This window comes from Pteropus medius, unplaced genomic scaffold, assembly GCF_902729225.1.
Source record: "Pteropus medius unplaced genomic scaffold, Ma_sr-lr_union100, whole genome shotgun sequence".
NCBI lineage: Eukaryota > Metazoa > Chordata > Mammalia > Chiroptera > Pteropodidae > Pteropus > Pteropus medius.
Window position 1 is genome coordinate 38,659,469 of NW_024344378.1, and position 11,321 is coordinate 38,670,789.

The window sequence follows — 11,321 nt, forward strand, 5'->3', positions numbered from 1 at the left end:
CCTTAGGCAATTACTTTGAAAGGGGATGCTGATTTTTCTTAAGACCCATCCACACTCACACTGTCTGTGAGATTGGTAACCAGAGTAAGACCCTCAGCATGCTATAGGGGAACAACTACAAAGTGTAACTCATAGTGGGTAGTTTAAATACCAAAAGAATTGTATGATATTGACTGATTTATATTGGCAGAAACTTGGAGATAAGTGTGGGAATGGATTATAGGTGTGCTAGACCAGTTAGGAATAGGCAACATTTTCTTATGAGCTACTTAACAAAAATTCTGGATTCATTGTGTTAACTCAAGCAACTATAAGTAGCTTTACAGTTTATTAGTTGATAGAAAATGGAATCAATGGTGGCCTACATTAAATAGAGTTGAGTTGCTAGAATATTCTTGAGATAACATAAAGAAAGCAATCTAAAGGTTTAGGAGGATAAGAATATTGGAGTGGATCTATCATGTGTGTTCTTCTCCCCACTCTTTCATTATATCCTCTCAGAAGGGCCATTGGATATGGCTTTGGACAAGGCAATGAAAAAAAGTTTAAGTATCTTTAGAAAGCTCTGCAGTAGAGGTCCTAGGAAGTTCAGAGATTATGGTGGGAAATGTTATCACAGAAAAGGACTCTTAAATTGTAGTGAGGATGATGGGATCCTGAAGTGGTAGCAGTCAAGTGGCAGTACTTAACTTTCAAGACAGAATAAACATGGTGATTGTAATGGGTGGTAGGGTAGAATGGTTATACTTCCAGACATCTTTGGTAGCACCTAATTGATTATGTTGTCCCTTGGACTGAAATAGATAGGTAATCATTTTGTTTGATAATGGAGACCTAAGTCATCGACGATCATGTTCTCATGCCCAGTTTCCAAACTGAGCCAGCTCACAGGAGGGCTCTGTGAATGGAGGGGTATCTAGTCAACTTGATGAAGGATCCTACAACACTGGCACAATTATGTACTGGGTAAATCTGTTACCCAATCCTTCCCACAGGAATCTGTGGCTATTTGCCAGAGATAATACACAGTAAGTAAAGTAAAATACCCAAATTTTCAAGGGTTACTTCTTACTGGCCCTGAGCTGATGCAAATCCCAAAAGGCCTTGAAGTCTATTAGTTGGAGTTGGTGCTTCAAAGTTTAGGTGGAAAATGGAATTTTAACCTAAATTAATATCATAGTTGGCATAGTAGATCTGCAAAACCAGTAGATCTACTAATCTGTGAAAGCATGGCTGAAATAGATTTAATTAGCTACTGGCAACATCCCCACATTGGCATTCACACCTTAAGAGTAAAGGCTTTTATGATAGGAAAGGCCAAGTAGAAGTCTTTAGTATTATTCTCCAAATGTTAAACAATAATTAATACTACATTCCTGAGGCAATTGCAAAGATCAGTGCCACCATCAAATCTTGAAAGCTGCAGGTCTATTGATTCATTTCACATCAACATTAGCTCATCTGTTTGGTCCATGCAGAAATGCAGATGACTCTAGAATAATGACAGTGGATAATTGCAGTTACAACTATAGATGTTGCAGGTGTGGACTTTAATTCCCTCTCTGTTCTGAATAGCAAAATACATCAGAAGCAGTTTGCTTTTATCTACCAGGACAGCAGTATACCTTCATTATCTTCAATCAGAGCTATGTCAACATTCAGGTTTCTAGCAATAATTGAGTCCACAGAGACCAAGGTTGTCTCACTACTTTACAGGACACTGTGTTAATTTATTACATGGGTGATTTGTGCTGATTAGACCAGGTGAGTAGGAAGTAACAGGTACTTTAGATGCCTTAGTAAAATATTTGCATGCTGGAGTTGGGGAAACACTGCATAAAATTCATGGCATGTCATCTTGGTGAAATTTCTAGGGGTTAAGTGGCCTGGGAAATGTGATATCTCCTAAGAAATGGAAGATAAATTGCTACCTACACCTTACACCCTTATCACTAGAAGGTACAATATTTGGTAGGTTCCTTCGGATTTTAAAGGTAACATACACACATTTGAATGAGCTGCTCTGACCCATTATCAGATAATGATCTGTAAGTTTGCCAGTTTTGAATGGGCCAAGAGTAAAAGAGGCTCTACAGCTGGTCCACACTACTGTGCAATTTTAGACTACTGCTATTTGAGCCTTATGACCTAGAAGACCTGGCAGCTAGTGATGCTGCATGGAGCTTTAATTCACCCTAGTAAGAGAAATCAGAATGCAGATCCTAGGATTTTAAAGTAAAGCCATACCCTCTTCTAAAAACAGTCATTCTCCATTTATAAAATAATTCTTAGCTATCTGCGGGGACCTAGTAGAGATTGAATGTTGAAATAATCACCAAATGGCCATGCAACCTAAGTAGTACATCATGAGTTAGATATTACCTCATCCACCAAACCACAAAATTTGGTGTTTATAAAGTACTCTATGATCACAAGAAAGAGAAAGAGTTGTCTATGGGATCTAGGTCCAGCAAATGTTGAAGACTAAACCAAGTTGCACGAACAGCTGGCTCAGACTCCCATGGCACCTATTCCTGCTGTTGCCATCTCTCTCTCAATTCACACCTCTGGTCTCTTAAGCAGTTCCCTACAACTCATTGTCTGAGGAAGAAAATATCTGGACCCGGTTTATGGATGAGTTCACATAATACGTTGCTACTATCTAGGAAGAGACTTATTATAATGTTAAATAAATTTGTGAGACCAACATATATAGTAGATTTTCCATAAATGTTAGTCTAGTTCAGCAATTTCCATTCTATGTTCTGCAGGATGTCACTAAAGGAGATACTCAAAAAGAGTTTCTGGTTTGTGGGTCCCAGGCCTGGCGGATCCCAGGTCTGGCTGTGATCCAGGCTCACAGCTAGTGATAGGACCCCGGATTTAGACTGTTACATTAGTGTAGTAGGGCACCCATGCCTAAAATTCAGCTTATTGTATCATGCATATGCGGCTGAATGCCACTATTGTACTCTGATATATGTGGAGCCATGCGGTTCTCTGGGGAGCCGAAGGGGAACACAAGAAGTGCATGCAATATCATGCTCTCCCTCAGTAGAACTATGCTCCCCACAATAAAGTTGGTGCCTGCTGTTTCATTCTCAAGTTGGTCCCTTGTGCATTCTTTCAACCGGGTGTCTCACCATTGAAACCTCTTCTTGATCAGCTCGGCGCTAACATGGTTTAATAAGTTTGAAAAATTTTGACTAGAAACCTAAAAACAAAAACAAAAACAAAACCCAAAAACAAAACAACTAGAAACCTAAAAAAACAAAACAAAACAAAATGCAGTTCTAAAGGAGCTAAGATACTAAGATATATTTTGAATTTCAGCATTTCCTAAACTTATTTGACCCTAAGACAACTATTTCACAGAGCATTTCATAGTAGTGCTTTTTGGAATCTGCTTGGGGAATTCTGATTTTTAATGATTTAGGCTCTGACAGAATATTAGTTTTGATAGCTAGGAATGAAAGTGTTAATTTTAATACTAACCGACTAGGATGTAAGATGTGCCCATCGTGGTTATTCTAAAGGACTGGAATTCTTAGTTGAGAAAGATTTTAATAGAAAATCCTTGCCGTTAGGGTAATGTAGATGACGCTACCCAAAAGGAATGTGTAAATCAAATTTAATGATGGTATTTCATTTTGTAGTAGGGATTAGGGTTATAAGGAGATCACAGCTCTGTGAATCCAATTAGGATATAATGAAATGCTCCCTTTGAGCTTACAAACCAATTGATTTGGAAAGAGAAATAATTATAATAATAAGCATAATATTTGGCACTATGATTACATGTTAGGTTATTCAAATTATTGAAATCATTCTTAATTTCAAAATTGAATGTGCCTAGTTTTGCACAATGCATTGAAGTTCATGGAGTCTAAAGTTATATTATACTTTCTTTTGAGACAATAGTGGGAGGGAAGAATTGTAAACAAGATAAGGGCATAAGGTTAGCATAAGAAAAACATTAGATCTTATTACAAATGACTGTTATCAATGAGCTTTTATAACAGGCCATGTCAACATTATTATGTTAAAAGAACAAAAAATGATCGATCAGGCCAAACTTCTGAGAACTCTATTAGAGAAACCCACGAGTGAGGTTGCCTGTCCAATGAAGCTTAATTTAATTTTATCCCATTACCCATCTTGCTACCAAATTCAGCATTTTTTGTTCTGCTTATAAGGGACACAAATGAACAGGTGGTAAAATATAAAGTATAGATTTCTTTTTTCTTTTTTCTTTTTTTTGCAAGTAGGATATCTAGTTCTATTTCAGCAGTTGCATGATATTATAGACCAGTTCTTCTCAACCTGGGTTTTGGAAGAGAAATAAACCATAATCTCTCAGGAATCCATTGTATGCAATGAATTAACTTCCCTCCTATGCATCAAAAACACTGCTAGCTATGTTTCATCCCTGGAAGAATTGAGAAAATAGTCATTCAAATAATTCTTTGTAGAGCTAATTTTCTAGTGGAAATTTATTTGATTGAGGCTACTCTAGATTACTGATTTCAAAACACTAGTCAATGAGAGTTAAAAAAAATTCCTGCATATCATCCTCACTGATTTTGATTCGATTGATCAGGAATGAGATGCAATAGTCTGTGTTATGCAAATGTCTCTAGGTATTTCTGAGATAACCAAATCTAAGAAACAGCTGCTTCAGATATGAACACTGGTTCCCAAGACCTCTTATGAAACAAGGGTTCCATTGACCAAAAATGCTCTTGTTGGAGGCACCGATGATGTTAACATATTAAAGGATCACAACTGTCCTATAGTTAAAAAATAATTATCCCAAGTTTTTCAAACTTATTATATCATGGAAAACTTTCTTGCTGGATACTTGTATTCATCCTATGGAACTAGAGTACCACAGAAGCACTTTGTGAAGTGAGACTCTAGAGAATAGCTGTTGGCATCTGTGAATGTCGATTTTAGTAGGATCTTTTCCAATTAATTTCAACCCAGCCTGCCTGTTATATCGCCTTTAGAACTTTGATCCTTTTGGGTCTTGGAAGTGTTTCAATTTCAAGAGTCCCTTGTTTTTTAAGCAGTAAACCCTACCTTATTTATTATAAAATAATTTCCAGATGGATCAAAGTTCTAAATGTTATTTTTTTTAAATCCACAAAATTAAAAGAAGAAAAAACAACACATTGTTTTTTATTCGACACGCACGTCCTAAATATGACACACGCATCCTAACTGGAAACAGCTCTGCACCTGCTACTGCCCTGTTTAGAAGCCTCTCTGGTCTATTCCTCATCCCTGCAGTTTAGGTTCTCCATGAGCTGCTCAACTGCCTTTCAGTCTTTCCCTCCTAAACATGTGCATCCCCAGTTCCAGTCTCCTGAACATACCCAGAACTTTCTTCCTTTCAAGTTGTTCTGTGCTCTTTAAGAGATGATCAGTCAAGTGCGGCCACTAGAGGGAACGCAGGAGAAGCTCAAGAAAACAAAGTGTATTATATTCACAGGTCCTTGAGACTGAGGCAGGTCATGTCAGGAATACCAGGTTTTGGTTCAGGTGGCAGAAGACAGGAGCCAGAGAAAGCTAAGACTAGAGCTTCCATTGGGGTTTCTGTGGGAAAGGCAAGGCAGGGCAAAGTAAACAGCTTAGGATAGGCCTGGGTGAATAATTTCAAAAGGCTATAAGCCTTTGGGGTGATTCCTAGTTGCCTGGCCTGCCCCTGGGATGATTAAGGCCGAGGAATATTTCCTCCTGGGGTACAAGGGCCAGATAGAAGAAGAAGGGCTCTGGATTGGTTAGTTTGCATATCAAAGGAATTCTCCCTACTGGGCTCTTTGCTATCTCTAAGAATTGGTCAGTCCCAAGAGGGGTAGTCTCTCTCAAGCCAGAAAGGTTTTTAAGATGTTGAAACATCATACACAATACACAGAAAATAAACAGTATGAACAATACAGTACTTCTGCCTATGCTATTTCTATGACTAGAATACCTTTTTCCAAACACTCTCCTTCCTCTTATCTATTAATGAAAGCCTACCTAAACTTTAGGTCTCGGTTTCCCCCAGGAAGTTTTCTGATTTCTCTCAGCAAGAAACAATATTTCCCTATGTGCTCCCATAACACTTTGTAATTTTCCTTTTGTATTCCACTTTGGTAATTGGAGTACTTGCAATACTTCACAGGGTTAACCAAAAGTAGTACTGATCCTTGCCAATCACTCTGCATTTGCTAATGTCCAGTCTATGAAATGAAGAGGGAAATAGGCTTCTGTTCCTCTCTATTAACAGCGGTCTAGATTGATGCTAGAAGGCAGCTCCTTTGTTGTTTATCTTTTTGTTCTGTTGATGCAGTAGGTACCAGTGCTATTAGATCAGAGCTGCCTGCCTCTTGCAGAGCAGTCTTTACTATTGCTGAGAAATAGCCATGAGAAAGTTAAACATACAGGAAAATTCTATATTCATTCTATTGAACATCAGAGTGGCCAGTATGATGGAAAAACAAGAGTGGTATAGGAACTCCATAGCTTCAATCATAGATTAAGTCAAAAACCAATTTTTAGACCATCCCTCACTGACTTACTCTGAGATTGATCCTCTGTCAGCTGTTCCTAACCTTTTTGGCACCAGGAACCGGTGCTCCTATGAAAATCTAATGCCTAATGATCTGATACAGAACTGAGATGGTAATACTAGCACTGAGGAGCAGCTGCAAATACAGGTAAAGCTTCAGCAGCTGCAAATGCAGGCTAAGTTTTGCTCGCCGGCACACTGCTCACCTCCTGCTCTGCGGTCCAGTTCCTAACTGGCCACAAACCGGTACTGGTCTACAGCCCGGGATTGGGGATCCCTGTCCTATGTGATTAATTCCTGCTTGGTCTTTCTGAAGGACAGGACCTAGCAGGAAACATGTCAGGACATGGATATTATGATATTCATGTAATGGGGCCCCTCATACCACAGCTCACAGCTCTTCAGCAAAATTACTGATAGTACTATTGTGAGTTTAGAAATATTAGACTTTTAAGGTCTCATGGGATGTAGACACGTACTCAGAGACACTTGCTGGATCTCATGCCATGTTTTACCAGCCCAACATGAGAGGGACCCATAGAGGGGCCCTCCCAGGGCCCACAGTGACCTTCAGAATTGGTGTGGTGAAACTCATTCTAGTAATAGCCCTGCATCATGTTGCTTAATACAGCTTGTCACTCCAGACACTTCAGTCCCTAGATGTGTTCTCTTTTAAGAGCTCTTCCAATGGTGTGCTAGTAAATGTTTAACATCTGGCTTGGGAGGTGGGGGTGGGGAAGGTCTTAATTTATAGCATTTGTTGCTTTTCATGGTCTAAATGCTCACACTATAGTCAGTTTCTAGCTGCCAGTGTGTAGTCAGTGAAGGAGGTTGGGAAGAGAGGTGTACAAGGGGTCTCTCTAACCGATGGAACTGGCTCTAGCACACCTCTGTGTTCCTCACCTTTCTGTGCTGTTGATTCTGTCTCCAACCAGAAATGTCCATGTGTGCCAACTCTAGTTATAGGCACTGAGTTCTCCCAGGAAGCTTCCCAGCCTCCATGTAAACCAGTGGCTGCCCGGAGTGGGAAGTGGGAGTGTCGCCTATTGTGCATGTCTAGTAGTGTATATCCCAACCTCAGCCTTCACTCATTTGAGAAATCCTATGACATATATTGTTGGCGTTGACAAAATAAGTACTGAAGGCTGTTTAGTATCTAGCCTGAGGAACTCAAAGCAGTTTTTGTTGTGTTAAACTGAATTGTTATGAGCACAAGTACCATTTAAAGAGATTACGATAAACTTCCTTACAATAAACTTCCTTAGGGATTGCTGAGTCCTTTTGGTGCTCCCTTCACACATGCTCAATTGGTGAACTAGTCTCAACTTCAACTAGAACGAGATTTTGACCTTTTAAATAAACTAGAAGACGAACAAATTTATCACATTTTTGGTAACAAGTTGGGGTCAATCTATCACTCTTAAACTATGTGTGTGCGCGCAAGGCGCAGTATGTGCTGCGCATAAAAGGGCAGGTGTGTGTGTGTGTGTGTGTGTGTGTGTGTGTGCAGTATAAAAGGCGCGCAGTGTGCGCGCAGGTTGTGCGCGGTGCGGTGTGTGTGCGTGTGTGTGTGTGCTGCGCGGTATGCGCGCAGGTGTGTGTGTGTGTGTGTGTGTGTGGTAAGGGGTTGCATGCTCTGCAGGGTAGAATTCCTTGGATGTCCATATCTTAGTTTTCCACAGTTTAACTTATTGAGAATATAGTAACATGAAATGTGCCATTCTTCTAACTTCTCAGGAAGTTTCAATGATTGGCATATAATGTCAGGGGGTAGAAATGAGCTCCTTTCTTACCGGTTGGGCTTTCTCTTTTGCCTTTTGAAACTAAGTCAGACTGAAGCCAGGTGTTTGGCTACCACTATGAGTCATAATTGGAACTGGGGAAAAGTTAAAGTTCTGGTTTTCTTGCACTGGTATTGCTTACCGTAGAAGCTTATTCAGGTTCAATTCCAGTTCTGGTGGCATGCTTAGAATGATGGTAGTGATGCTGACATTATGGTGAGTGTGTACAGGACTCCTAGGTGAAAGCTGATTGGAGCCAATCACCAATTCTCAGTGGGCAGGTGGTAGTTACTGAGCAAACATTCATGAAGATCAGAGACATTTGTACATTTCTGTTTTTTCTGGTAATGAGAGAAATAGTCATTTTAGAAAACTTAGAGTATAGAAAAGAATAAAATCATCCCAGATCTCAGAAAGAGTGACGGTTAACATTATAAATAATAAAATTAGATGAGACTATATGTGTATGTGATACACATAAATATATAATAACATACATATGTTATTAATATTCTCAATGATGCTATACTATTCTATCATATGAATGTACTGTAGCTGATTTAATTCTTACTATTTAAGATAAGCATGATTCCACAATTATAATAATTTGAAGAACATCCTTTGTCTACCTCTTTGATTATGTATTTAGGATATAATTACAGATATAAAATTATTAGCTAAAAAAAGTAAGGAAATTTTTAAGGTTCTTGTTTTATAGATTGCTTTTGAGAAAGTTTTTAAAAGATTTAAAATTTATGTATTTCCATGGATTCTCATTTTTCTAAGATTAATGATATATAAATAGAATGGAATGTACCATTGTGAGATTTTTACCTTAAGCTTTATCTACCATAAAGCTAGAACTCGAGAGAAAACAGGAAGTCCTAGTATGGCGACACTTTATAAACAATCATTCATTAGTCATCACCAAAGTGCAAGCTGCCAGGATAGGAAGAAGAAAGAGACATTGACAGAGTTTATGGGCCTTATGCAAATGCTCATCTCACCTGGATATCTTGTTGTGTGAAATTTCTTTGGTTATTTTTCTTCCTGCTGTAACACTAAGCACCAAGTATCTGACAAACAAGATGTAATATGACAAACAAGGTGTGGCCTCAGGTGTATTCCTGAATGAGTGGCTGTCACACCCGTCTTCTAAGGAGGTGATAATAAGGATTAAGAGTCTAATCCAATCATTTTGCTGCTGTTTCTATTTATCATGTAGGTGTAATTATAGTGTTTCCCTTTTAAATAGCTCTTAATGTGTTTGGCCAAAGGGGAGAACCAAAACAGTTGGTAAAAGTCAAGTGTTTCACCATCTGTCTCTATCTCTTTCCCTGGTTGCAGTTCCAGCAGCCCTGCTTGGGAGGACTACTTTTTACAAATAGGTCAAATTTATTTATTTTGGCCAACAGCCCCAGATTTAGAAAAACACAAAGGCCTCCCTCCTATCTGCTCTTTGATATTACTTATGAAATTATTATCAAGTAATAGTGCAAATAGTAAAAACAGTACTGCTCTTGGGTATCCTTCCAGAATTTTCTATGTAGAAATAAATAAATAAATATATATATATATGTATATATATATATATATATATCCACACACACACACACACACACGCACACACACACACACACCACACTCTTAATAACAAACCCACGTAGGTCATCCTACATGCATTCTTGGTTTTACAATATATCGTGAACATCTCTTTATATCAATAAATAGGGATCCTTTCTTCTTTTCTTGTTCTTGTTCTTGTTTCTTGTTCTTTGTTCTTGTTCTTGTTCTTGTTCTTGTTCTTGTTCTTGTTCTTGTTCTTCTTCTTGTTCTTGTTCTTCTTCTTCTTGTTCTTGTTTCTTCTTCTTCTTGTTCTTCTTCTTGTTCTTGTTCTTCTTCTTCTTCTTGTTCTTGTTCTTCCTTCTTCTTCTTCTTCTTCTCCTTTTTTTTTTAACAACAATAACATAGTCTATGTATGTCTCTAAGGTAACTTTTTAAACCAGTTTCCTACTGACAGATATCCTGTTTTTGATGTTTTCAATCATTGCCACCATATAGATCCCAGTATACTTTTGATAGTATATGTCTATGATGAAGTTCTAGGTCAAAGGATATATGCAACAAAAGAAACTTTCAATAAGAACAACGCAAAACATAGAATGATATTCTGGATATAAGAATGAGCTAATAATCTACGGCCATGCTATCCTGAACAAGCCCAATCCCATCTGATCTCAGAAGCTAAGCAGGGTTGGGCTGGTTAGTACTTGGGTGGCAGACCACCTAGGAAGACCAAGTGCTGTAGACATAAAAAATATTATTAAAAAATAAAGGATTATAAGATGACAAGGTCCTTGCAATCTGTGAGGTCCACCAAGGGTTGCCTTGCCTAAAAAAAAAAAGAGGTAATAATGGATAATATTTTAAGGAAGATTTCATAAAAAGAATCATCTGATAAATTTTCCATTCTGCTGTTTTAACTAGAGGCTTAAGTAGCATTTATTCTTTTTCTGTTGTTGTTTGCTTAAAAACAAACAAAATAGTGCAAATGGAGACTCCAGTAATGATATTGACATCCAAAGACAGCACTTAAAAAAACTGATATAGAGGAAAGAATGGGAGACCTGAGGTCATGTTAAAGTTGGTCATAAACATACACTGTGATCTTTGTCAAAACATCTCTTCTAATCTCAGCTTTCTCATCTATGAAAAGAAAGTGTCGGAAGACCTTTAAACTATTTTTTAGAATGATTTCATGTAATTCGTTTGCCACTTAGGGCTTCTAGTAGTATTGCTCATGAGTGAATGCTGGTCAAAAATGGAAGCTATGGTTCTCTGAAAATGGGCTCTGTTGGCAAGGAGTTCAGCCTTTGCCCAGATTAGCACTGGCGAATGCTAAGGGGAAAACATAAGATATTTCAGGAGAACATTTTTCATGTTTCCCATACTGTCTTTATCATTTGGCCCCAGACATATGCTCA

At 38.3% G+C, this 11,321-nt stretch overlaps 1 pseudogene; it reads left to right on the forward strand.

Moving 5' to 3' along the window:
• The first annotated feature begins 10,530 nt into the window (after positions 1 to 10,530).
• LOC120610052 (uncharacterized) lies at positions 10,531 to 10,648 on the forward strand (annotated as a pseudogene).
• Positions 10,649 to 11,321: the final 673 nt, after the last annotated feature.